At 39.3% G+C, this 27,092-nt stretch overlaps 1 long non-coding RNA gene across 1 annotated transcript; it reads left to right on the top strand.

Moving 5' to 3' along the window:
• The first annotated feature begins 396 nt into the window (after nt 1-396).
• LOC133540491 (uncharacterized) lies at nt 397-26,884 on the top strand. The gene is made up of 3 exons (XR_009803653.1): nt 397-494; nt 8,412-8,466; nt 26,791-26,884. It is a non-coding gene; the product is annotated as an uncharacterized LOC133540491 (long non-coding RNA).
• The last annotated feature ends 208 nt before the right edge of the window (nt 26,885-27,092 follow it).

The raw sequence follows: 27,092 nt of genomic DNA, 5'->3' as shown, positions 1-27,092 counted from the left end.
CACTTGTGGCAGTAAAGACAATCTCAAACCAGAGTCGTGTATGAAGGGAGAATGGCCAACTAAGCAACAGGCGTCATGATCGCTACAAAGGACGTGTGCGGCTGCATGCAATTGGTGTTGGATTGTATGACACAATAAACACAAATAACACGTCTTGTATTGTCCTGAAGTCAATTTTTAATATTCTTTTCATAATTACTTGATAATACTTTTGTATTGCTTGTACAATGTTCAAAGACATATATATAGTGACTGCAATGCTTTATTTTGCAGCTAAAGTTGTTTTTATTTTCTTGTATGCTATGATCGGTAATCGGTTGTTTTTATTTGTCGTTTGCTATAATCAGTAAATAGCAGTTGGATGATGTCACTTCCGCTAAATTACTTCCTGTTGGTTGACTTCCGGTGTTCGGCCGAAAGCAAGTTGTACATGTTGCTGTCTTCCGCAATCATCTCTGGTGCCATCCTACACAAAGCAGCGTAGAAGCAAAGCCGTAAGTTGTCTTTAACAAGTTAAGAACATGTCAGACATGTTAAAAAAAAGTTTAATAGTGGCGATATGTTGAATAGAATTGTCGAATTAGAGATGTGTTCAAGTCATTCAGGCTGACGTGGGTCTCCCTCTGCTGGACGTTTTGGGATATTACAGTTACATTTTCTATGTCATAGTTGACAGATTTTTACAGAGGCAATAAGTATGTTTGCATCTTTATTTTTTTTAAGCTTACAAAAATGTTCTCTTCATCGACTCCGGTTTGACTTGATGCTGAGTCGACGTTTCTACTACGTCCTACGACAGGCCTGGGCAATTATTTGACTTGGGGGGCCAGATTTAGATAAAAAAGTGTGTCTGGGGGCCGGTATATCTATTTTTCGGAACACTAATACAAAACCTCACAATAATTATTGAAAGCTAAAAACGTTATGACAGACCGCCTTAAAAAACAGAATGGAGTTTGACATTTTTTACTCAATGAGACAAGCAGAATGTACATGAAAATAAAGAATGTGGGATTTACAATATTAATTATTAAGGATAAAACACTGAACATTGACAACATGTAGATTGTGCAATCTACTATTAGTAGATTCCACATGTTTCTCTGCGGCCCGGTAGAAAATGTGTCACAGACCGGTACGGGTCCCCGGAACAGGGGTTGGGGACCACTGATATAGACGATCTCTGAGTGGCGTATATATTTCATGTATTGAATCTCCCAAAATGAAAATGTGTCCCAGTTGAATCTCCAAGCTCTTCAGTCTTAAAATGATCAAAAATTGTTGCTTTAAAGGCCTACTGAAATGCGATTTTCTTATTTAAACGGGGATAGCAGGTCCATTCTTGTCAAGCTTGGACATGGATTGTGTGTGCTCCTTCGACGCAGAGGGATTACAGGACGAGCCAGGCGTGAATTAAGGTATATGATGTTTATTCGGAATTATAAATACAAAAGTAAACAAACTAAGGGCGCTCACAAAGAGGTATAAAACTTGGCTACAAAAATACAATCAGGAAAACAAAACAACTGCTCGGTGGCATGAAAGACAATGAACTAAATTTAAACTTGCACTGTGGCAAAACTAGGAATAACTAACACAAAAAAACTTACTGTGACAGGTACAAGGGGCATGGATTGCAAGGTAATTAACGGTGCATGAAGGCATGAAGCAGAATGCAAAAATCCCAGACTGATGGACAGAAAGTAAAATCCTTAAATAGTAACAGTGGTAATGAGAAACAGGTGTGAGAGCTGAGGGACGGGGCGTGACTAGGATGGCAAGGTGAAGATCAATGGGTTGGCATGGAAACAAACAAAACCAGGAAATGCAAAACGTGAAGCAAGAGTCCAAAAACAAAACAAAACATGATCAAACATAAAACCAGATTCACACGCGTGAGAATTCTATGTGCCATATTTTTGCTGAAAGGATTTAGTAGAGAACATCGACGATAAAGTTCGCAACTTTTGGTGCTGATAAAAAAGCCTTCCCTGTACCAGAAGCAGCGGACGATATGCGCGTGACGTCACGGGTTGTGGAGCTCCTCACATCTGAACATTGTTTGCAATCATGGCCACCAGCAGCGAGAGTGATTCGGACAGCGAAAGCGACAATTTCCCCATTAATTTTAGCGAGGATGAAAGATTCGTGGATGAGGAAAGTGAGAGTGAAGGACTAAGAAAAAAAATAAATAAATAAAAGGCAGTGGGAGCGATTTAGATAGGGAAGATGCTGTGAGAGGCGCCGTGGCAGCCGTAGGGGTGGCAGGACCACTCGGCCCGGCCCAACCACAACAAGGGATAGAGCCATGCCGCTTTGAACCCGACGCTCACGGTGACGGTCAGGAGGACGCATATTGATGCTGGAGTAGCACACGACATAGATCGCCTTCAGAATACAAAATGTTAAAATGTTTTTTATTAATACACATTATCCACTGTACTTTGTGTGTGTGGTCCAATCCAACCGTGTTCGCTTGACATCTCTGTTCAATAGTAAAGTTTGACTGTCATCTTTTGGGAATGTAAACAATGAAACACCGGCTGTGTTTGTGTTGCTAAAGCCGGCCGCAATACACCGCTTCCCACCTACAGCTTTCTTCTTTGATGTCTCCATTGTTCATTGAACAAATTGCAAAAGATTCAGCAACACAGATGTCCAGAATACTGTGGAATTATGCGATGAAATCAGACGACTTAATACCTGGGAACGATGCTGGAACAAAATGTCCTCTACAATCCGTGACGTCACGCGCACGCGTCATCATACCGAGACGTTTCAGCAGGATATTTCGGCACGAAATTTTGAATTGCAATTTAGTAAACTAATCCGGCCGTATTGGCATGTGTTGCAACGTTAATATTTCATCATTGATATATAAACTATCAAACTGCGTGGTGGGTAGTAGTGGCTTTCAGTAGGCCTTTAATTGCTGGATTGGGTCATTAATCATTCATTCTGTATTACTTTTATGCAATGTCAGCACTCTAGCGCCTTGTTTTTAATCTAAAATCCATCCAAACACGTGTGTAAAAGCGCAATTATTTTGTTTATTAATTTATATTCTCAGTAATTGTTTTCACGCCAGTCCCCTGCCGGCGTGGACAAGGACAGCGCTGCGCTAAATTCCCCCACTTTTCCCTCAATAAGAGCAAAAGACAGATGGAGTGCTTTCATCCAGTCAGCAAATCATTTGGGCTCAGATTGATGTTCTCTCACTTTGCCTCACTCACACACATCAAACAGTGTGTGTGTGTGTGTGTGTGTGTGTGTGTGTGTGTGTGTGTGTGTGTGTGTGTCTGTGTGTGTGTGTGTGTGGTCCTCGGGCGCACCAAATTGACAATTCTCTTGGCGCCGGCGTCCAATCGTCCTCCTGAAATAAGTCTTTGCTCAGACACAAACCTCAATATTGACAGAATAAAAGAGGAGCGCGTGAGATGGTGTGTTCGAGGAAAAACAGAATCGTGAAATGCTTCTCAAAAAATGCCTCGTTGACATTGCAATTGAAAGAACAAGGAGGAGAAAGATAGGGAGACGTGCTTTACAAAGAAAAGTAACTTCCCCCCCGAAGGAGCCTCGCTGAATATTATTAGCTCGTTGCAGGTAATTGCTGTGAAACTTTCACGCTCCCTTTGGGATCGTGCGACAGCTTGGCGGTGATCGTCTGGGATACGCGCGGTCCCTCAGCGGTCCAAAATCTTCATCTGGGATAGGCAGCGGCGACGATGACCAAGAATAACGCGGAGTTGGAATATAATTACAACACTTTATGTACATACTTATATACATTTTTTTATAATATTTACATATTTATATAATATGTAACTACAAGCTCCATTCACAGACAGAGTCCCTTTGCTTTTATAAGCGGTCGAACGAGTCAAAAGCCGGAAAAAAATAAATATAAATATATATATATTTTTATTTTTTTTTTATTTTGACATTTTTATTTGTGGCGGCCGTAATTGTTTCGTAGCGGGCCGCCACAAATAAATGAATGTGTGGGAAAACCTGTAATATATATGTACATACATACATACATGTGCATATATATATATATATATATGTATATACACTGTATATATATATGTATAAACATACATACATGTGTATATACATATATACATACATGTATGTATGTATATACACATATATACATGTATGTATATATACATGTATGTATATATGTGTGTATGTATATATGTGTATATATATATGCATGTGTATATATATATCCATCCATCCATTTTCTACCACTTGTCCATTTCGGGGTCGCGGGGGGCACTGGTGCCTATCTCAGCTACAATCGGGCGGAAGGAGGTGTACACCCTGGACAAGTCGCTACCTCATCACAGGGCCAACACAGATAGACAGACAACATTCACACTCACATTCACACACTAGGGCCAATTTAGTGTTGCCAATCAACCTATCCCCAGGTGCATGTCTTTGGAGGTGGGAGGAAGCCCGGAGGGAACCCACGCAGTAACGGGGAGAACATGCAAACTCCACCAAGAAAGATCCCGAGCCCGGGATTGAACCCAGGACTAGTACCTTCGTATTGTGAGGCAGATGCACTAACCCCTATTCCACCGTGGTGCCCTTGTATATATGTATATATACATATATATGTGTATAAATGTATATGTATATATATATAGTGTATGTATGTGTATATGTACAGTATATATACATATATATATATATATATATATATATGTATATATATATATATATATATATATATATATATATATATATATATATATATATAAGACTTAAACACTTAGTTAAAAAATATGTATTAAAAAATCTGTGATGAATTAAAGTTGTTCAGTACTCCAATGGTCATCATTTCCAGTAATGCATAAACTGTAAAGGAAAAGCTCAGCGATTCTCCTCCCGTGCTTATTTGCAGCGTCTGGCAGCTGGCAAGCACGTCCTCAGAAGAAGCATTTGACTAATGAAACATAAATCACAATATTACCTTGGAATAACGTTACCTTTTATTTAAATAATGGCACAACATGAGAAGTACTTTGCTTAAAGTTTCTTCATCGTGATGAGTGTTCAGAAGTAGTCGTGTATTGTCCCCGCCAAAAGTGCATCTTCATCTCACGCCACAAAGATTACTGCCAGGTCACCAGATGGCAGCCAGTCGAGCATCCATTAACGTCTGAACCAGGGGTGTCAAATATTTTTCATTGAGTGCCATAGAATAAAAAAAAAACAGTGCATGCAAGGGCCATTTTAACATTTGTAATTTTCAGAACCAGTACTATATATATATATATATATATATATATATATATATATATATATATATATATATATATATATATATATAAATTCTCACATAAGTGTTGCTATAAGTCATACACTTTTTTTTTACTTTCAAGGCTTATGTTTCTATTTTTAACTTCTGATCTAGCTATCGATTACAAGTTGTTGTTGTTCTATAGTTTAGTTCATGCCCTTTTTGTCAAATAAAACTTTTTTTTATTTATGACTTGTTTTAAGTCACAATCCGATGGTATTAAGATTTTTTTTTTTAAGCCAGGCATTAACTGTGGATGTAGGAAACCTCCTGATAAGCTTAAAAAAAAAATAATACAAAAATCTTCATCACCTTCGATAGTCACCGGGTACCTGGTCTACAAAAAGCAAATAACTTTTGGGGTATCTAATTAGCTTGAGGCAATAACAACTGTGGCTGTAGGAAACCTCCTAAAGATTTTTCACCAAAATGCATGAGTAAAAGCGTCTTCATTGCCCATATAGTTGTCGGGTACGTGGTAAAAAAAAAATGCCGGGGGTCTCTAATTAGCAACTGTGGCTGTAGGCAACCGCCTGAATATGTATTCGTTTTAATGTATGAATACAAATGTCTATCATCTCAGGTAATTTCTAGGTGAATAATCTAAAAGAGCAAATAACTGCCGGGGTCTCTAATTAGCAGCAGGCCTTAACTGTGGCTGTAGGCAACCTCCTGATTAAGTTTTAAAATAGTAAATAATACAAAAATCTTGATCTTTTGTAGTTGGTCTACAAAAAGCAAATAACTGTTGGGGTATCTAATTAGATTGAGGCAATAACAGCTGTGGCTGTGGGCAACCTCCTAAAGATGTTTCACAAAAATGCATGAATGAAAGAGTCTTCATTGCCCTTAGAGTTTTCAAGTACGTGGTCTAAAAAAATTAATGAATCCCCTGTGGCTGTAGGCAACTTCCCAAAGATTTTTCACAAAAATGCATGAATAAAAGAGTTTTCATTGCCCTTATAGTTGTCAGGTACGTGGTCAAAAAAATCAATGAATCGCCTGTGGCTGTAGGCAACCTCCTGATTAAGTTTTTAAAAAAAATACAACAATCTTCATCACCATCAATGTCAGGCTTTTCCCTGACAGTTTGTTTGTGTTTTAGATTTTTTTCCTCTGCATTTGTCTTTGTTTCCTCTGTGTTTAGTATTTCCTGTTTTTAGTTCCTGTCAGCGCTTTTATTTTTTCAGCTTCCTGTTTGTCTTCCTGTTTTTAATTCCTGTCAGGGCTCTTATTTTGTCAACTTCCTGTTTGTCTCCCTGTGTGCTGTTTTCCCTCAGCTGCGGCTGATTGGCACCTTGCCACACCTGTGGTCAATCAGCCCGCTCCTATATTACCTGCTTTGTTCCTCCAGTCAGTGCTGGATTATTCCGTCAAAGTTTGTTGTAGACCTGCGATGAGGTGGCGACTTGTCCAGGGTGTACCCCGCCTTCCGCCCGATTGTAGCTGAGATAGGCGCCAGCGCCCCCCGCAACCCCAAAAGGGAATAAGCGGTAGAAAATGGGTGGATGGAAGTTTGCTGTAGACGAACCCCAAGATGCTGAGAAGGAGGCAGGCATTGAGCAATAAACAATTATTTAATATAAATAATAGAACAAGAACAAACAAAAGGGTACTAACACAAAGCTATCTTCGGTATCTGTTTGTAGCTTACTGTCTTTTGTTCCCTGCTTCCATTTTATTTTTCATTATACAAGTACGACTTCTGTTTGCCTGTTCCCTACCCGCTAGCTTCCACGCTAAGCTCCTGTTCGTTATTTTCTAGCTCCCATGCTAGCTCCTTTTGTTTGTTTTCCGCCTCGTGCGCGCTTTGTGTTTGTACCCTTTTGTTTGTTCTTTTTTTATTATTTATATTAAATAATTGTTTATTGCTCAATGCCTGCCTCCTTCTCAGCATCTTGGGGTGCGTGCGTCTACAACAAACTTTGACGGAATAATCCAGCACTGACTGGAGGAACAAAGCAGGTAATATAGGAGCGGGCTGATTGACCAGAGGTGTGGCAAGGTGTCAATCAGCCGCAGCTGAGGGAAAAACAGCACACAGGGAGACAAACAGGAAGCTGACAAAATAAGAGTGCAGACAGGAACTACAAACAGGAAGCTGACAAAATAAGAGCGCTAACAGGAACTAAAAACAGGAAATACTAAACACAGAGGAAACAAAGACAAATGCAGGGGTTAAAAAACTAAAACACAAACAAACTGTCAGGGGAAAACCTGACAATAGTCACTGGCTGCCTGGTCTACAAAAAGTCACGCTTGCTACAAACACACAAAATATGCCATATTTTCCCCAAAAAACATTTTAAAGTGAAATATTTGATGTGAATTAATTGGAGCCCTAAATAGGTCAATAAATCATAGTAACAATGATTTTGATTCATTTTTTGAGCATTGACAGTTTTAAAGAAAAAACTCAACGTTGCAACACTTTTTAATGTAAAAAAAAAAAATACAATTAGCTGCTGTCCACAAATGGCCCTCGGACCACACTTTGGACACCACTGATCCAAACTTAGTATCTTCTTGTAAATATTTCCGTTGTTGGTTTTTATTAGCATCCGACGACCCCTACAAGTCAGGAGACATTTTGTTTAATGTTTAGCTTCAAATTTTCAAAATATGTTGTGTGATTGTTCCCTGTGGGAAGTAATTAGCAGGTGCACAGGCCTGCTTTTCATTCGCGGAGACTTCTCAGGCTTGTTTTATGTCACAATCCGAAGATATTAAGACTTTTTTTTTTAAAAAGCAGAGTTTCTTCAAGGTCACCTGCAGGTTTTAGAAGAGAAAGTAGCAATCACGCCGAGTAGAATCCCAGTGGGAGATGCAGCAAGGGGCCCGCTTTTAAAAAGAAAAGAAAAACTGACAGCGCTCAGACAAAAGAAAATGAAGACGTAGATGTCGGAGAGCCTGAAAGCCTTGACTAATAACTCCCATTTTACGCTACAGTTTGACTTTTTAACTGTCAAACTCCAAGCAGGAGGCTTTGAAAAGGCGAGTGCAGGATATCTGACAATTACTGCAGTACTTCGCATTAAGAAAAAAATAATGCTGCAATCCTTCAATCATAGTTAAAAAATAAACTTTGTTCTAGATCCTTCCTGAAACACGAGGCGCTGAAGACAAGAAGAAAGATCGCCTCCTAACTGGTAATAGAAGTGCTTTTTAAAATGTCTTTTAAGTAAGTGGGAAAACTTTTTTTTACAACCAACTCAAAATGCTTGCTCAGCAGTTTATTTATTTATTTTAAAAATAAGCTGAGATAGGCACCAGCGACCCCAAAGGGAAAAAGCGGTAGAAAGTGGATGGATGGAAGTATTTTTGTTTAAATTTTCATTTTTTTTATGTCACTCTTTTTATCGTTTTTATAATTGTAATATGTCTAAGGTTCTTAACATTAACCACTAAAGCGTGACACATTAATTTACCACTGTTCTTGCCGTTATTATTATTATTATTATTATTTATTATTCATCCATCCATTCCTTTTCTAGCGCTTGTCCCCTTTGGGGTTGGGGGGGATGCTGGAGCCTACCTCAGCTGCATTCGGGCGGTAGGCGGGGTACACCCTGGACAAGTCGCCAATTTATTATTATTATTTTTTTTTTTTATGTTGTGTTTGTGTGTCTTCTCATTTGCTCTGTGGACTGTTTTCAAAAAAAGGAAAATTCTTAAAGGCCTACTTAAATGAGATGTTCTTATTTAAACGGGGATAGCAGGTCCATTCTATGTGTCATACTTGATCATTTTTGCAATATTGCCATATTTTTGCTGAAAGGCTTTAGTAGAGAACATTGACGATAAAGTTTGCAACTTTTGGTCGCTAATAAAAAAGCCTTGCCTGTACCGGAAGTAGCAGACGATGTGCGCGTGACGTCACGTGTTGTAGGGCTCCTCACATCCTCACAGTTAATAATCATAGCCTCAAGCAGCAAGAGCTATTCGGGCCGAGAAAGCGACACTTTCCCCATTAATTAGAGCGAGGATGAAAGATGTGTGGATTAGGAAAATTAGAGTGAGGCACTAAAAAAAAAAAAACAAGCGACGGCTCTGGGCGGCGGCATTGGTAGCGTTTCAGATGTAATTAGACATATTTACGAGGATAATTCCGGAAAATCCCTTATCTGCTTATTTTGTTAATGGTATTTTAGTGAGATTAGATGAGTCAAGTCATACCTGAAAGTCGGATGGCTGCAGTGAACGCCAGTGTCTCAGAGAGAAGCCGATGAGGAGCCAAGATCACAGCGGCCTTTTTGACAGCTACATGAGAAGGTCCCATAATCCACTGAAGTCTCCGGTAAGGGCCGACAATTTTCCCATCCAAAAACTTGCTGGTTGACGTAGAGAAAAATGTTCGCTTGACCGGTCTGTGTTAAAGCTTTACAACAAAAACAAACAAACACCGACTGTGTTTCGGTTGCTAAAGGCAGCTGCAATCCACCGCTTTCCACCAACAGCATTCTTCTTTATAGTCTCCATTATTAATTGAACAAATTGCAAAAGATTCAGCAACACAGATGTCCAAATTACTGTGTAGTTATGTAATGAAAAGAGACGACTTTTAGCTGTAAGTGGTGCTGGGGCTAATATGTCCCCTCCAACCAATAACGTCACAAACACGCGTCATCATTCCGCGACGTTTTCAACAAGAAACTCCGCGGGAAATTTAAAATTGTAATTTAGTAAACTAAAAAGGCCGTATTGGCATGTGTTGCAATGTTAATATTTCATCATTGATATATAAACTATCAGACTGTGTGGTCGGTAGTAGTGGCTTTCAGTAGGCCTTTAAAATGTGTCATTTAGTAAGTATCATTTTAATTAAATACATAACTCTGTCATTAATGTATTAATGAAAAATTACAAACAATTATTTCATGATTTCTTTAATTATTGATTTCATGATACACAGTATTTAATCATTTAATTTCACCAATTAATGACACATATAAGTCATTATTTATATATTTAATGTTGTCACATTCGGTCCTCCATGAGTAGTCAGTGTGCAGCTTGGGTAACAGTGAAAATTTACCGCGCCCTTTAAATAATTCAAAACTCAACCAAGCACGTCTTAAACGGTCTAGCAACAAAAGTGAGTACTGATGGTGTTTCATCACCTGGCTCCTCCGTACTCAGGCATACATTGTGTGCGTCTGTGTGTGTGTGTTTGCGTGTGTGTGTTTGTCTTTGTGTTGCCTTTCTGTGGCAACACAAAGAACTAAATCACACTATATAAATAAAGTGTGATTTAATTTGACCTCCAAGTGAAAGCTGTACATGTATACTTTTTTAATAAACAGCCGAAATGTAACAGTAATTAATGGAAAAATTACATTGAGTCTAAAATTCTACATAATCTCTCAGCTGTGAACTTCACATGTTCTTTATTATTCTTAATTTGTGCACGTGATGAATGAATGAAGTCATTGAAGTCTCTTTCAAGTCCTCCTGGCAGCCGAAGACAAAGTGCATTGGGAGCAAACACAAGCTAACTAGCTAAATAAACACTTAACACATCTTCAAGGCCTTTTTAGCGCGGACAAAGTTTTTCGACACAAGCCAAAACCGAGCGAGCACTTGGCGTGAACGCAGAGGGAAAAAAAAACTTCCCTCTGGCTGAAAGACCTCCGACTGAAGCCCGCTCTCGGTGGGTGGCCATCTGCCACGAGCGCCTGGGTGGAGAGTAGACGTAAACCTTGGCTTTTAAGTCATTACCGTTAGTTTGGACTTAGGAAAACAAAGCGCTGACACACGCTGCGTTCGAGACCTCCAGCCAGTAGGAAATATCCCACTCTAAGCTAACCATGTCTGACCTCAAAGCGCCCAGTTGGAAGAAAAAAAAAAATAGTTATATTTCATTCAAAGCAGTTTGAAAGATGGCTTCCTTTAGCTAATAAATATAGTTATTATATTGCCATTATCTGATGTACAATGTGTATCCTTTCAGTGTTTAACTGCTGCAACAAAAATAGTTTTTTATAGTAGTTATTTTACAATACTGTACTCTTTATTTACGGATAAAACCATATTTAGCACTGGAAATGTCAATCACCTCATACTGTATAGTCGCCGAGTGCATGGTGTACAAAAACAAATATAACTGTGGTTGTCGGCAACCTCCTGAATATTTGTTATGATTATATGAGAAAAAAAATCTACAACCTTTCTTATAGTCACCGCTTGCATCGTCTACAAAAACCAAGGACTCTCCAAGTGTCTCGAATTGACACCAGGTATTAAAAACTGTGGCTGTAGGTAACCTCCAAAAGGTTTTTTCACGAAAATATGACTAGAAGAGTCTTTATTGCCTTTATGGTTATCGGGTACGTGGTAAAAAAAACCTAATAATCGGCGGAGTCTATAATTAGCACTGGGCATTAACAACTGTGGCTGTAGGCAACCTCCTAAATATGTATATTTTAAAATGTATGACTAAACATGTCTATCACCTCAGGTACTTAATGGGTGCATAATCTAAAGGAGCAAACAACTGCCAGGGTATCTAATTAGCAGCAGGCATTAACTGTGGCTGTAGGCAACCTCCTGATTAATTTTTCTATAAAGTAAATAAATCAAACATCTTTAAACGGGGATACCAGGTCCATTCTATGTGTCATACTTGATCATTTCGCGATATTGCCATATTTTTGCTGAAAGGATTTAATGGAGAACATCCACGATAAAGTTCACAACTTTAGGTCGCTAATAAAAAAGCCTTGCCTTTACCGGAAGTCGCAGACGATGACGTCACAAGAGTGAGGGCTCCTCACGTCCTCACATTGTTTTTAATGGGAGCCTCCAGCAGAAAGAGCTATTCCCACAGAGAAAACAACATTTTCCCTATTAATTTGAGCGAGGATGAAAGATTTGTGAATGAAGATAGTGAGAGTAAAGGACCAGAAAAAAAAAAGGCGATTGCACATGTTATTACACACATTTACTATGATAATTCTGGAAAATCCCTTATCTGCCATTTGTGTTAGTGTTTTAGAGCAGTGGTCCCCAACCACCGGGCTGCGGACCAGTTCCGGGCCGTGGCTCGATTGGTACCGGGCCGCAGAATTTTTTTTTATGAATTTTTTTTTTTTTATTAAATCAACACAAAAAAAAACACAAGATACACTTCCAATTAGTGCACCAACCCAAAAAACCTCCCTTTTTCATGAAAAAAACAAAAAACAAAAAAAACCTAAATAATCCCACCTGTTCCCAATGCCACCCACACTGGTTTAAATGTAACTTCGATATTGGGTTTCACTATTTAAAGTGCTTTGAGTCACTAGAGAAAAAGCGCTATATAAATATAATTCCCTTCACTTATTGCAACATTGGTTCTGTTGCTGCTGAGCTAAGTTTTACTTTACACTTTCTCATGCACTCCACATTATTATTAGTCATAAGTTATGAAATATATAATGAGATTTCACATTTAGGAAATAACAGCTTCTAATATGAAAATAAACCTTCTCTAAGACTTTCAAGGAACAACTTTTGACTTTGTCGACAATTCCACCGAACATTCCGACAGCATCGGTCTTTGAGATGTCGTTTCGCCGACTGGGCGGAAACACACTGGAGACTTTGCTGCTAAAGTTGGGGAATTAAAAAAAAAAACAAAAAAAAAAGCTTTACTGGTGGCGGCCGAGTGTTTCTTCCCTTGGGCGAAAACGAGGCGCAACATCAGCACTAAGCTAGCTAGCCGGCTGTGCGCGCTCACATGATTTAACGAGCGCGGTCGTGGATTAATAGAGCTTGACACAAAGCCTTTTCACTGGCTTTATCTGCTGCTCCCAAGCTTGGAGGAGGCGGCGAGGGGATTGAACGCACGGGCTTTTCCCAGCAAGGCACAATGTGTCTTATTTACTGTGTTTCACATTGCTTGTACATTCACACAACTTTGATGCTCCACAAACTGTCCACAAGAGTCAAGTTCTAACTCCTTGTCATCAAAATTAAGGGCCTTCAATTAAAATGCATGAAAAAGTGAAATCATAACTGTCAAAATAGTTTCTTCAGTTACATTTTATCCATCCATCCATCCATTTTCTACCGCTTATTCCCTTTCGGGGTCGCTGGTGCCTATCTCAGCTACCATCGGGCGAAAGGCGGGGTACACCCTGGACAAGTCGCCACCTCATCGCAGGGCCAACACAGATAGACAAACAACATTCACACACTAGGACCAATTTTAGTGTTGCCAATCAACCTATCCCCAGGTGCATGTCTTTGGCGGTGGGAAAAAGCCGGAGTACCCGGAGGGAACCCACGCATTCACGGGGAGAACATGCAAACTCCACACAGAAAGATCCCGAGCCTGGATTTGAACCCAGGACTGTAGGACCTTCGTATTGTGAGGCAGACGCACTAACCCCTCTGCCACCGTGAAGCCCTTACATTTTCATTTGTATTTTTATTTTTATTTTTTTCTAGTGTTTTCATTTATTTTCCATTTTCAATTTTCATTTAAATTGTATTTGTATTACTTTTGTTTTTGATTTCATTATTTTTGTATTTATTTTATTGGTATTTTTATTCATATTTTTTTTCCTCAATTTTTTTTTTTTTTTCTATTTCTATTCTTATTTCCATTTTTTCCATTTAATTTTCATATGTTTATTTTATGCTCCACAAATTGTCCATATGAGTTGAATTCTAACTCTTTGTCATCAACATTTAGGGGCCTTCCACTAAAATGCATGAAAAAGTGAAACCATACCTGTCAACATAGTTTCTTCAGTTACATTTTCGTTTTGAATCAGAATTAGAATGGACTTTATCGTCAATATATTTGCATACAACGAGATTTAGGACTCCCGCTTAAGGTGCGGTAGTGGAAACAAATATGGAATAAAAATAAAACACACAAGTAGTGATAAAGATAAAAAAAACAAGAATTGAAATAAACAGACTACTTTATTTTTATACATATTTTAAAAATGTTTTGTTTTCATTTATTTTTAATTTTCCATTTTCATTTTAATTGTATTATTTGTGTTTTCGGTTTCATTTAATTTTTCTTAATTGTAATTGGTATTTGTATTAATGTTTTTTTGTTTTGTTTTGGTTTTTTGTTTAACTGTATCTCTATTTCTATTTTTATTTCCATTTTTTTCCATTTATTTTTCATGTTTATTTTATGCTCAACAAATTGTCCATATGAGTCGAATTCTAACTCCTTGTCATCAACATTTAGGGGCCTTCCATTAAAATGCATGAAAAAGTGAAACCATATCTGCATACATAGTTTCTTCAGTTACATTTTCATTTTCAATCAGAATCAAAATCAGAATGGACTTTGTTGTCATTATATTTGCATACAACGAGATTAAGGACTCCAGTTTAAGGTGCGGTAGTGGAAACAAATATGGAATAAAAATTAAACACACAAGTATCATAAAGATAAAAAAATAAGAATTGAAATAAACAGAATACTATATATTTTTTACATTTTTAAAAAATGTTTTATTATCATTTATTTTTCATTTTAATTGTATTATTTGTGTTTTCGGTTTCATTTATTTTTAATTAGAATTGTATTTGTATTTTTATTCACGTTTCTTTCGTTTGGTTTTATTTAATTCTGTATTGTCTAATTCTATTCTTATCTCCATTTTTTCCATTTAATTTTCACATGTTTATTTTATGCTCCAAAAAATATCCATAAGAGTCAAATTCGAAGTCTTTGCCATCAACATTTAGGAGCCTTTAATTAAAATGCATGAAAAAGTGAAACCATACCTGTCAACATAGTTTCTTCATCTTCATTTTAATTTTTATTTTATTTTTTCTAATTCTCTATTGGTTTCATTCATTTTTTTTTTGTCTTAAAATTTCATTTATATTATTAGATTTTTTTTTTGTTTGTTTTAATTTGTTTTGTTTTATTTAATTTTAGTTTTTCTATTTCTATTCTTAAGGCAGCACGGTGGGTTAGGGGTTAGTGCATGTGCCTCACAGTACTCTCTCTTCCTCCCACCGCCAAAGACATGCACCTGGGGATAAGTTGATTGGCAACACTAAATTGGCCCTAGTGTGTGAATGCGAGTGCGAATGTTGTCGATCTGTGTTGGCCCTGCGATGAGGTAGCGACTTGTCCAGGGTGTACCCCGCCTTCCGCCTAAATGCAGCTGAGATTGGTTCCAGCGAGCCCCCGCGACCCCAAATGGGACAAGCGGTATAAAATGGATGGATGGATATTCTTATTTCCTTTTTTTCCCATTTAATTTTCCTGTTTATTTTATGCTACACACATTCAGTCAAATTCCTAGTCTTTGTCATCAACATTTAGGGGCCTTCAATTAAAATGCATGAAAAAGATCAACCATACCTGTCAACATAGTTTCTTCAGTTACATTTTCATTTTTATTTTATTTTTTTCTATTTTTCTATCGTTATCATTTATTTTTTATTCTTCAGTTTTGTATTATTTGCGTTTTTTGGTTTCATTTATTTTATAATTTAATTTTATTGGTATTTCAATTTGTGTTTTTATTTGTGTGTTTTTTTTTTTTTACATAATTACATTTTTTAATTTTATTTTATTTTATTCATTTTATTATTTATTTAATGTTATTTATTTCAAATGTGTTTAATCTTAATGTGTTATTTTCATCCCCATCATGAATTTTATATTATTTTAATACTATTTATTTGTGAGCAAGTGCTGTATATTGCACAACACAGCAGCAACCAAACCAATGTCGTATGAGTTACCGTATTTCCTTGAATTGCCGCCGGGTATACAGTATGCGCCTGCCTATAATTACTGCAGGGTCAAACTCGTTTCGCAAAATAATTAGCGCATGCTTAGCATTACCGCCGGCTCAGGATTACCGCCAGGTCAAACTTGTTTCGCAAAAATTTTTTTTTTATTAGCACATGTCTAGAATTTCCGCCAGGTCAAACTCGTTTTGCAAAATAATTAGCAAATGCCTAGAATTTCCGCCGGGTCAAACTCGTCACGCCACGAGTGACACTTTCCCTGTCATCATTTTCAAAATGGAGGAGGCTGATTTCAATTATTTGAAATCGCATAAAGGGAAGAAGATAAAGAGCTATTCAGTAGGATTTAAGGTCCAAGCTATTGAATAAGCTAAAAAGAACAGTAAGCAGCTATGTTTTATTAGTATACCGTAGCTGCGTGTGTCAAATATGAGTCATTAAATGACTCCCGCCTTCAGGTGGTAGAGGGCGCTAGTTATCCTTCTTGCGACTACTCGGCTGCAGAAGAAGTGACAACAAGCAGCAAGAGTCAGCAGCGATCGTCTATATTTTCCCCTCGCTTGCACTTTTAACATGGAGGATTACATATCTAAAATAAAAACGTTTTCTAAACTGGACTTTCAATCGAAGCGGGAGGTAATAAAGGAAGATCTCCATCGAGACAGAGAGACTTTTAAAACTGAAGAAAGATAAGGAAGACTTATAAACAAGTTATCAATGCTTTTGATCAGAAGGAGCTGTGCATGGATTTTATTTATAAGTAAAGGTAAGACGTAATAACGTTTTTTTTTATTAAATGTGCTTTTCATGATGGCATCCTTACATCACACTCAAATTTATAAGCGCACGGCTAAATTTACCGCATGCCTTTGGTTAGCGCCGGAGTAAGAAGAGGTTTTAAAATAATTAGCGCATGCTTGCCTTTACCGCATGCCTTTGGTAAACGTCAGAGTGAGAAGAGGTTTTAAATTAATTAGCTCCCCGGCGGCAATTCAAGGAAATACGGTAATTGTAAATAACAGTACAACAAAATTTACACACATGACTTTCACACCAGCAGCTGAGTTGCAACATTTTAAAGCGCATACAGAGCTGGATAATCTGCTGGGCGCTGACACTGATACTTAGTTAGTTCATTAATAAAACACATCAGGAGGTTGCCTACAGCCACGGCTGTTAATTCCAATGTGTCTTGCCCTTTGCTAATTGCAAACTTGGTGACTAGAGGAACTATATACTGCATGGGTGTCAAACTCTGGCCCGCGGGCCAAATTTGGCCCGCCGTGTAATTTAATTTGGCCCTTGAGGCAATATCAATTTAGCATTAGAGCTGGCCCGCCGGTGTTATACAGCGTCGGTGCCGCTGTAACACCGCATTCACCACTAATACTCATACTTGCCAACCCTCCTAATTTTCCCGGTAGACTCCCGAAGTTCAGTGCCCCTCCCGAAAATCTCCCGGGGCAACCATTCTCCCGAATTTCTACAGATTTCCACCTGGACAACTATACTGGGGTCGTGCATTTAAGGCACTGCCTTTAGCGTTCTCTACAACCTGTCGCCACGTCCGCTTTTCCTCCATACTAACAACGTGTCACATAATATTTGTGGCTTTAACACACACACACACACACGCACAAGTGAACGCAAGGCATACTTTGTCAACAGCAATACAGGTCACACTGTGGGTGGCCTTATAAACAACTTTAGCACTGTTACAAATATGCGCCACACTGTGAACCCACACCAAACAAGAATGACAAACACATTTCGGGTGAACATCCGCACCGTAACACAACAGAACAAATACCCAGAACCCCTTGCAGCACTAACTCCTCCGGGAAACTTACAGCAAACTGACCAATAATTAACGTTTTATTCATGCATTTTCTCTTGCTACTTCAAGGTTTGAATGTTTGGTTCATTCATCATTATTTTATTTTCAAATGTATTATTAGCCTGTGGAAAACATTTGATATTTACCTCAGAAGATTGCAAATAGAAAAAAAGGCATAACATTTTTATTTAAATTTTATTTGATTTGCCATTGATATTTTTTTTAATTATTATTATTATTATTATTTGAAACTGGATTTTGCATGTCACTAAAGTTATATAAGCCTTGATTGTTCAATATTTAATGCAAAACTTGTTTGGGTCCCTATTAAAAGGTTCATTTGTTCAACCTTGGCCCGCGGCTTTGTTCCGTTTAAAATTTTGGCCCACTCTGTATTTGAGTTTGACACCCCTGATATACTGTATACAGCTGTATGTATTAGATATATACGCTCCCAAAGAAAATATTTATATGCAAAGCCCAAACACTTTCCACGCATTTTTTACCTTGGTAACAAACGCGCCCAAAAATCAACACAAAAAAATCCTTTAAAAGTTGCCCTATGAATATATTCATGTGCGAGTAAAAAAAGCAAACTCACATTAGGAGATAAATGCGTGGGCATTCTTGTCGGTTGAGAATAAGAATTTTCCATTCATGTATCGAATAAACAGCCAAGATGAATAATTCATGGCTTCAACAATAAAAAAAATATGGGCCCGGTCCACAATGTGCTACCTCCAACAATGCTACATTGTATGGAAAAGTAATATAATTCGATTAAAAGTAGTAAACATCGTGCGTCATCCTTATCAGTGCGGAGCTGTCACAGGCGCACGGATGCACAAAAAGAAAACAGCTGCGAGCCGGCTGATAATAAAGCATCACAATTTATGTTAGGTTTTGTTTTTTTTATTCTTTTGTGAAAGAGAAATGAGTGTAATTTTAGCTGAGTGGGAACTTGCGAGAAATACGAGGTAGTCCTTACACCCCGCCGCTTTCAGTCAGGCTGACCCAGCTGTCGGGTCATGCTTGTTGCTGGGAATCATACCGCCTGCCACAGCCATGAAACATGTTTTCATTGCCAGATTAGCTACACTCTAATTATGCAAAAGAGGACTTTCTGATGAATTTCTAACAATAATATGTGACCCTGCTAGGGATGGGTCCAGAATTCAGTACTTTTATAGGCACCATGAATTGATTTACGTGGACCCCGACTTAAAGGGGAACATTTTCACCAGACCTATGCAAGCGTCAATATTTACCTTGATGTTGCAGAAAAAAGACCATATATTTTTTTAACCGATTTCCGAACTCTAAATGGGTGAATTTTGGCGAATTAAACGCCTTTCTGGAGGGGATGACGTCAGAATGTGACGTCGCCGAGGTAATACAGCCGCCATTTTCATTTTCAACCCATTGTAAACATTGGGTCTCAGCTCTGTTATTTTCTGTTTTTTCGACTATTTTTTGGAACCTTGGAGACATCATGCCTCGTCGGTGTGTTGTCGGAGGGTGTAACAACACTAACAGGGAGAGATTTAAGTTGCACCACTGGCCCGAAGATGCGAAAGTGTCTGCCGCCAGACCCCCATTGAATGTACCAAAGTGGCTCCACATTTTACCGGCGATGACAGACATGGCACAGAGATGTATGGATAACCTGCAGATGCATTTGCAACGATAAATTCAACGAAATCACAAAGGTGAGTTTTGTTGATGTTGACTTATTTGCTAATCAGACATTTGGTCGCGGCGTGACTGCCAGCTAATCGATGGTAACATGCTGTACTAATCAACGCTAACATGCTATTTACCGGCGGTGCTAAAGCAGACATGGCACAGAGATGTATAGATAACCTGCAGATGCATTTGTAACGATAAAGTCACAGTAATCACAAAGGTGATTTTTGTTGATGTTGACTGCCAGCTAGTCGATGCTAACATACTACGCTAATCGATGCTAACATGCTATTTACCGGCGGTGCTAAAGCAGACATGGCACAGAGATTTATGGATAACCTGCAGATGAATTTGCAACTATATTAGGTTTCCTTCCACCCACATTTAATGCGAAAAAAACACTTACCATTCGACGGATTTAAGTTGCTCCAGTGTCACAAGATGCGAAAGTCCTGATCGTTTGGTCCGCACATTTTACCGGCGATGCTAACGCAGCTATTCAGCCATGCTTTGGCTATGAATAGCATCAATAGCTATTCGCTCAATAGCTTCAGTTTCTTCTTCAATACTTTCATACTCCAACCATCCGTTTCAATACATGCGTAATCTGTTGAATCGCTTAAACGGCTGAAATCCGAGTCTGAATCCGAGCTAATGTCGCTATATCTTGCTGTGCTATTCGCCAATATTTGTTTACATTGGCAGCACTGTATGACATCACAGGGAAAAGGATAGTGGCATCGCAAATAGCGGAAATCAAGCACTTTAAAGCTTTTTTCAGGGATATTCGGAGACCGGTAAAATTTTGAAAAAAACTTTAAAAAATACAACATGCCACTGGGAACTGATTTTTATTGTTTTTAACGCTTTTAGAATTGTGATAATGTTCCCCTTTAAAGACCTACTGAAACCCACTACTACCGACCACTCAGTCTGATAGTTTATATATCAATGATGAAATATTAACATTGCAACACATGCCAATACGGCCGGTTTAGTTTACTAAATTGCAATTTTAAGTTTACCGCGAAGTATCCTGTTGAAAACGTTGCGGAATGATGACGCGTGCGCGTGACGTCACCGGTTGTAGTTCTTCCAGCCCGATCCAAGCTATAAGTAGTCTGCTTTAAAGGGGAACATTATCTCAATTTCAGAAGGGTTAAAACCAATTAAAATCAGTTACCAGTGGCTTTTTTTTATTTTTCGAAGTTTTTTTTCACAATTTTACTCATCATGGAATATCCCGAAAAAAGGCTTTAAAGTGCCTGATTTTCGCTATCTGTAAATCCCCCCCCCCCAAATACAAACAAACATGGCAGATAGGACAGAAAGATATAGCGACATTAGCTCGGATTCAGACTCGGATTTCAGCGGTTTAAGCGATTCAACAGATTATGCATGTTTTGAAACGGATGGTTGGAGTTTGGAGGCAGATAGCGAAAATGAAATTGAAGAAAAAACTGTAGCTATTGAGCCATATCACAACAGACAAAGGCAACGAGGACGAATTCAGCAATCGCCTTTTAACCAACGATTGCATCTTTTGACCACTGGAGCAAATTAAATCCGTCGATTGGTAAGTGTTTGTTTGGGATTAAATGTGGGTTTAGGGAAAGGCTGGATGCAAATATAGCTACAAATGTACATACGGCTAGCCTAAATAGCATCTTAGCACCTATTAGCTGGCAGTCATGCCGTGACCAAATGTGTCTGATTAGCACATAAGTCAATAACATCAACAAAACTCACCTTTGTGATTTTGTTGACCTTATCATTGGAAATGCATCTGCTTTGAGTGTCGCAGGATATCCACACATCTCTGTCGTAGCATATCTGTCTTCGGTAAAATGTGCAGAACAAACGAGGGACTTTCGCATCTTTTGACCACTGGTGTACTTGAATCCGTCGATTGGTATGTGTTTGTTTGGCATTAAATGTTGGATGCAAATATAGCTACAAATGAGGCAAAATGATGCAATATGTACATACAGCTAGCCTAAATAGCATGTTTGCACCGATTAGCATGCCGTGACCATTGATATATCTGTTTAGCATTCTCCACGTAAGTCAACTTGAAACCTTCTCTGTTCGTGTTGTTACACCCTCCGACAACACACCGACGAGGTATGATGTCTCCAAGGTACGGAAAACAGTCGAAAAAATGGAAAATAACAGAGCTGATTTGACTTGGTGTGTGTAATGTGTTTGAGAAAATGGCGGATTGCTTCCCGTTGTAACGTCACGGGTCATTGCTCCGACAGCGAACAATTGAAAGGCGTTTCAATCGCCAAATTCACCCTTATAGAGTTCGGAAATCGGTTAAAAAAACATATGGTCTTTTTTCTGCACAATCGAGGTATATATTGACGCTTACATAAGTCTGGTTATAATGTTCCCCTTTAATCGCATAATCCCACAGTATTCTGGACAACTGTGTAGCTGAATCGTTTGCAATTTGTTCAATTAATAATGGAGACGTCAAAGAAGAAAGATGTAGGTGGGAAGCGGTGTATTGCAGATGCCCTTATCAACGCAAACACAGCCGGTGTTTCCTTGTTTACATTCCCGAAGGTGAAGCTTTACTATGGAACAGAGCGGTCAAGCGAACATGGTTCCCGACCAGATGTCAACCGGCAGGTATAGGCGAGAAAATTGTGGTAATAAGTCGGCTCTTACCGTAGACATGAGCGGAGCTCCGGACTCTCTTACCTCCTCCCACCGGAGACCCTGGCGGTCACCACACCCGTGGCCACACCCCTCCGACTTTCAAGTACCATATAATCTCACTAAAACACTAGTAACACAATAAGCAGATGATGGATTTTCCAGAATTATCCTAGTAAATGTGTCTAATAACATCTGAATCGCTCTCACTGCCCTCGTCTTTTTTTTCCTCATCCACGAATCTTTCATCCTCGCTCAAATTAATGGGGAAATCGTCGCTTTCTCCGTCCGAATCGCTCTCGCTGCTGGTGGCCATGATTGTAAACAATGTTAGGATTTAAGGAGCCCTACAACCTGTGACGCCACGCGCACATCGTCTGCTACTTCCGGTACAGCCAAGGCTTTTTTATTAGCGACCAAAACTTGCAAACTTTGTCGATGTTCTCTACTAAATCTTTTCAGCAAAATATGGCAATATCGCGAAATGATCAAGTATAACACATGGAATGGACCTGCTATCCCCGTTTAAATAAGAAAATCTCATTTCAGTAGGCCTTTAAACAAGTTGAAAAACCTCTTCGGGTGTTACCATTTAGTGGTCATTTGTACGGAATACGTACTGTACTCTGCATCTACTAAGAAAAGTTTCAATCAATCAATAAAAAAATCCGACCGAATTCCCTCAGTATTTCTGGGTATCGATTTACGTAAAGTCAATTGGTGCCATATTTTTTGCAGGTGACGTCACCAGCTCCCGTAAACAATCACTCTAAGTATTGTTGCCATTTTCAACACCCACAAAACAAGTATGCTTTGTAAAAAAAATAAAAATATGCTTGAATGTAAAGTAAGGCTTCACTCTTCCAAAATGTGCTGCCTTAATCCTAATTTACATTGGATTAGCCATAAAGAGACTACTGTGAGCATTAGCAATTTTAAATGGCGATTTCTATGCTTCCAAATTTGGTAATGAACTCTACTAATCACCAACTGATTCCCGGGCGTGGCCACCGCTGCTGCTCACTGCTCCCCTGTGAGGGGGGGTCAAATGCAGAGGATAACTTCACTACACGTAGTGTGTGTGTGACAATCATTGCCACTTTTAACTTTAACTTTACAACTAAGTTGCATGTTATAATCAAACAGCTTGTCGGTAAGAAGCACAATACTTACAGTATAAACACTATGTTGTTGTGTACCGAGCAAAGGAAGGAGGCGACACCAAGGCAGAACTGCGGTTTACCAGGTTTATTGAAACCCTTGATGAGTGTGTGGGGTGTGTATGCTACCACAAGTGAATGAGTGCGGACGATGTGTAGAATTAACTATGTAAGTTTTACCAGGGGTTGTTGTTCGTCGAATCCAGGGGGAAAGGCAAAGCAGTCAGCAGGGAGGCAAGCAGTTGAGGGTTGGAGAGAGGCAACGATGTCCGTGTACAAGCAGGGGTCGAGGATCGAGGGAGGCAAGCAGAGATCCGGGTTAAGGTCATGAGGCAAGACATGATCACAGGCAACAGGGAAGACACTGTGGAAGACACAAGGGACATCAAACACGGGAACGAGGATGAGCACAAAGAAGGCGAGCAAGGAAGGAGGGAGTGGTGCCAGACGTGATGCTTACAGTAAAAGATAAGCTACGTTCTGGCAAAGTTCTCTTGGCTCCGCTGGCTTTTATGCCACGCCCTGTCATCAGGACCAGGTGTGCTGATTCGCAATTGTCTGCAGCTTTGTCGCGCTGCGTGGGCGTTGGCGCGCGCCAAGAGAAGGAACTGGGAGACTCAGCCGCTGGAGAAAAGCGGGTTCGAGTCCACGCCGTGACATTTGTCAGCCGAAGGCACGACATAACACATTCATATTCATGGAAAAAGCAACTTCCTAGTTAGGCAACATACCATAGATATCCTATACAGTACTGCCATCTAATGTCTTGGAAGTGAAACTGGATTGCAAACAGGGTTGTATGGTATACCAGTACTAAAAGTTCCGTAGTAGTAATGAATATAAAACAATACTATAATGCTTCTGAAAAATACCAGAGGAGCATGTTCGGCAACACACACGCACAGATTACTTACAAGCAGAGACGGTGTGTAGACAGAAAAGCTGTAACATGGAAACGCCCTCAGGAAGAAGTGCTGTATGACATGGCTAGCTAGCTAGTGGCTAACATCCATCCGCAGTGTTTTAACTACTTCTAAATCACTAATCCTTGCCTCCATGGCGACAAATAAAGTACGTTTCTTACAAGTATCATTCCTGCAGGAAGAGGAATAGCTAAACAAGCTTCACTACACACCGTAGAAGGATACAATAGCTCACCGCTAACAGCAAGCTTGCGCCATATCTAGTCGATACTACAATGATAACATCGATATTTTTTATCATCACAAAATCCGTTAAGGTCTTGGTCAAGTGGGGGTGACCCCAGGATGCAGAGACAGAAGACAAGGTGGCATTACAAAAAATGAAAACAATTTAATTACACAAAAAGGGATAACTAAGGGCAATGGGGCAGAAACGCACACCATGTAATCTGGAAAAAATAAGTTCCTCAGAGGTCGGCAGGTGAAAGGGCCAGGGCACACTGAGCAAAGCAAGAGTCCAACACAAAACATCCTTTTACCTCAGGAGGACTAGGAAATAAACACACAAGAGGTTAGGGAATTCAAGACAAAGTAGCGAAAACGTACCGGGACTGGTGATGCAGGTGCCTGCACGAGATGAGTTCGGGATACAATAACCAGCGAGGCCAAGCTGTCGGTGACGAGCCTATATACTGCCGGGTCAATTGAGAGCGGTTGTGCCACAAGGTCCGCCCCTTGCCGAGGAAGAAACACTGAGAACACAGGTGCAGAAAAGGAGTAGGCAGGATAAAACTGAAACACAACAAAAATCTTCTTTTTTTTCCCCATTATGTTTATAAACTCAAGAAATACATTATTGGACACATGAGGACATTAAATATGACGAATATATGATCCTGTAACTACTTGGTATCGGATCAATACACAAATTTGTGGTATCATCCAAAACTAATGTAAAGTCTCATAACAACAGAAGAATAAGTGATTATTACATTTTAACAAAAGTGTTGATATAATATGTTGAGAGAGAAAATAAGCTGATATGAATAAATACATTAATATTTCATTTTGTACCACTTTGGCCAAAATAACAGAATGGTAAATGACACAATATGTTACCGCATATGTCAGCAGCTAAATTAGGAGCTTTAGTTTGTTTACTTACTACTAAAAGACAAGTTGTCTTGTATGTTCACTATTTTATTTAAGGCCAACACTGTTCTTCGATCGCAATAAGAAACATATAATTAATGTACCGTGTTATTTTTTGTTAAAATAAAGCCATTTTTTTTTGGTCCCCATTATTTAGAAAAGTATCGAAATACATTTTGGTATCGGTACCACAATATTGGTATCCGGACAACCCTAATTGCAAATTAGACTTAAATATAATAATAAAACTAACAAAACAAAATATTGAACAGCACAGTTATCATAATCAGCAAATGTTTTAATGTTTTATTATAAATAATATTTTCACAATTAGAAGGTCCTGCAGTCCTGGGTTCAATCCCAGGCTCGGGATCTTTCTGTGTGGAGTTTGCATGTCCTCCCCGTGAATGCGTGGGTTCCCTACGGGTACTCCGGCTTCCTCCCACTTCCAAAGACATGCAGCTGGGGATAGGTTGATTGGCAACACTAAATTGGTCCTAGTGTGTGAATGTGAGTGTGAATGTTGTCTGTCTATCTGTGTTGGCTCTGCGATGAGGTGGCGACTTGTCCAGGGTGTACCCCGCCTCCCGCCCGATTGTAGCTGAGATAGGCGCCAGCGCCCCCCCACCACCCCAAAAGGGAATAAGCGGTAGAAAATTGAATATTTTATTAGGAAACAATTAACATTTGTCAACACACACAAAAGTACCGGAAATGGGTACCGGTATCGAGTGCCAGGTACTAGGAATTGGTACTGTATAGGTCCAAAAAGGGGGGGAATCTACCATCTCCCTCCACTTTAGGGAGAAAAGGTGCCTCATGTTACACCCATCACTTTCTTTTTTTAAAAGTAGCCTTCACTACAAATAATTTGCGCCTTTTGAGACAATTTCAATCCAAACTGCACCAACTCAGGGGCCAACGTCAGTGGCTCTACTAATAAAACAAGCAAAATGTAAATCATAAAGAAACAATCCCAAAGGACATCCACGGACTTCCTTGAACGTCCCACGGGAAACGTCATTAATGTATGACAATATCACAATCCCCACTTGGCCCTCGAGCTGCAAATTATTTTAGATCGAATTCTGGATGTTTGGCTTCCTGTCACTCATCCAGCCCGTGGCGATGTAATGGCTTGTGAAAGCAGCAGACTCCACAGCCAAGGGCTCTTATCATTTATTTAATATACACTTCTGAGTACATCCTTTTACATTTGAATCAAAGACAAACAAGCCGGGAGAGAGACGTATTTATGGCAGCGGCATGGACATACTTTTCCCTCGTATTTGACACTAATGGATTGTTTATGGCTTTGCAATGCAGGAGAATGAGCTGCCAATCAAACAGGCCAGGAGGCGTCATTACTGCCAGTCTACAGATAAAGATGTTGACCTTGTTTTGAGGATACACCGTCGGCACAGGTCCAGGTAGGTCAGGGGTGTCAAACTAGTTTTAGATCGAGGGCCACATGGAGAAAAATATACTGCCAAGTGGGCAAAATCACGGTATCCATCCATCCATCCATCCATCTTCGTCCGCTTATCCGAGGTCGGGTCGCAGGGGCAACAGCCTAAGCAGGGAAACCCAGACTTCCCTTTCCCCAGCCACTTCGTCGAGCTCTTCCC

This window comes from Nerophis ophidion, linkage group LG01 (genome assembly GCF_033978795.1).
Source record: "Nerophis ophidion isolate RoL-2023_Sa linkage group LG01, RoL_Noph_v1.0, whole genome shotgun sequence".
Taxonomy (NCBI): Eukaryota; Metazoa; Chordata; class Actinopteri; order Syngnathiformes; family Syngnathidae; genus Nerophis; species Nerophis ophidion.
Note: the sequence above shows the minus strand (reverse complement) of the source record. Positions and strands in the feature narration are given on the sequence as shown.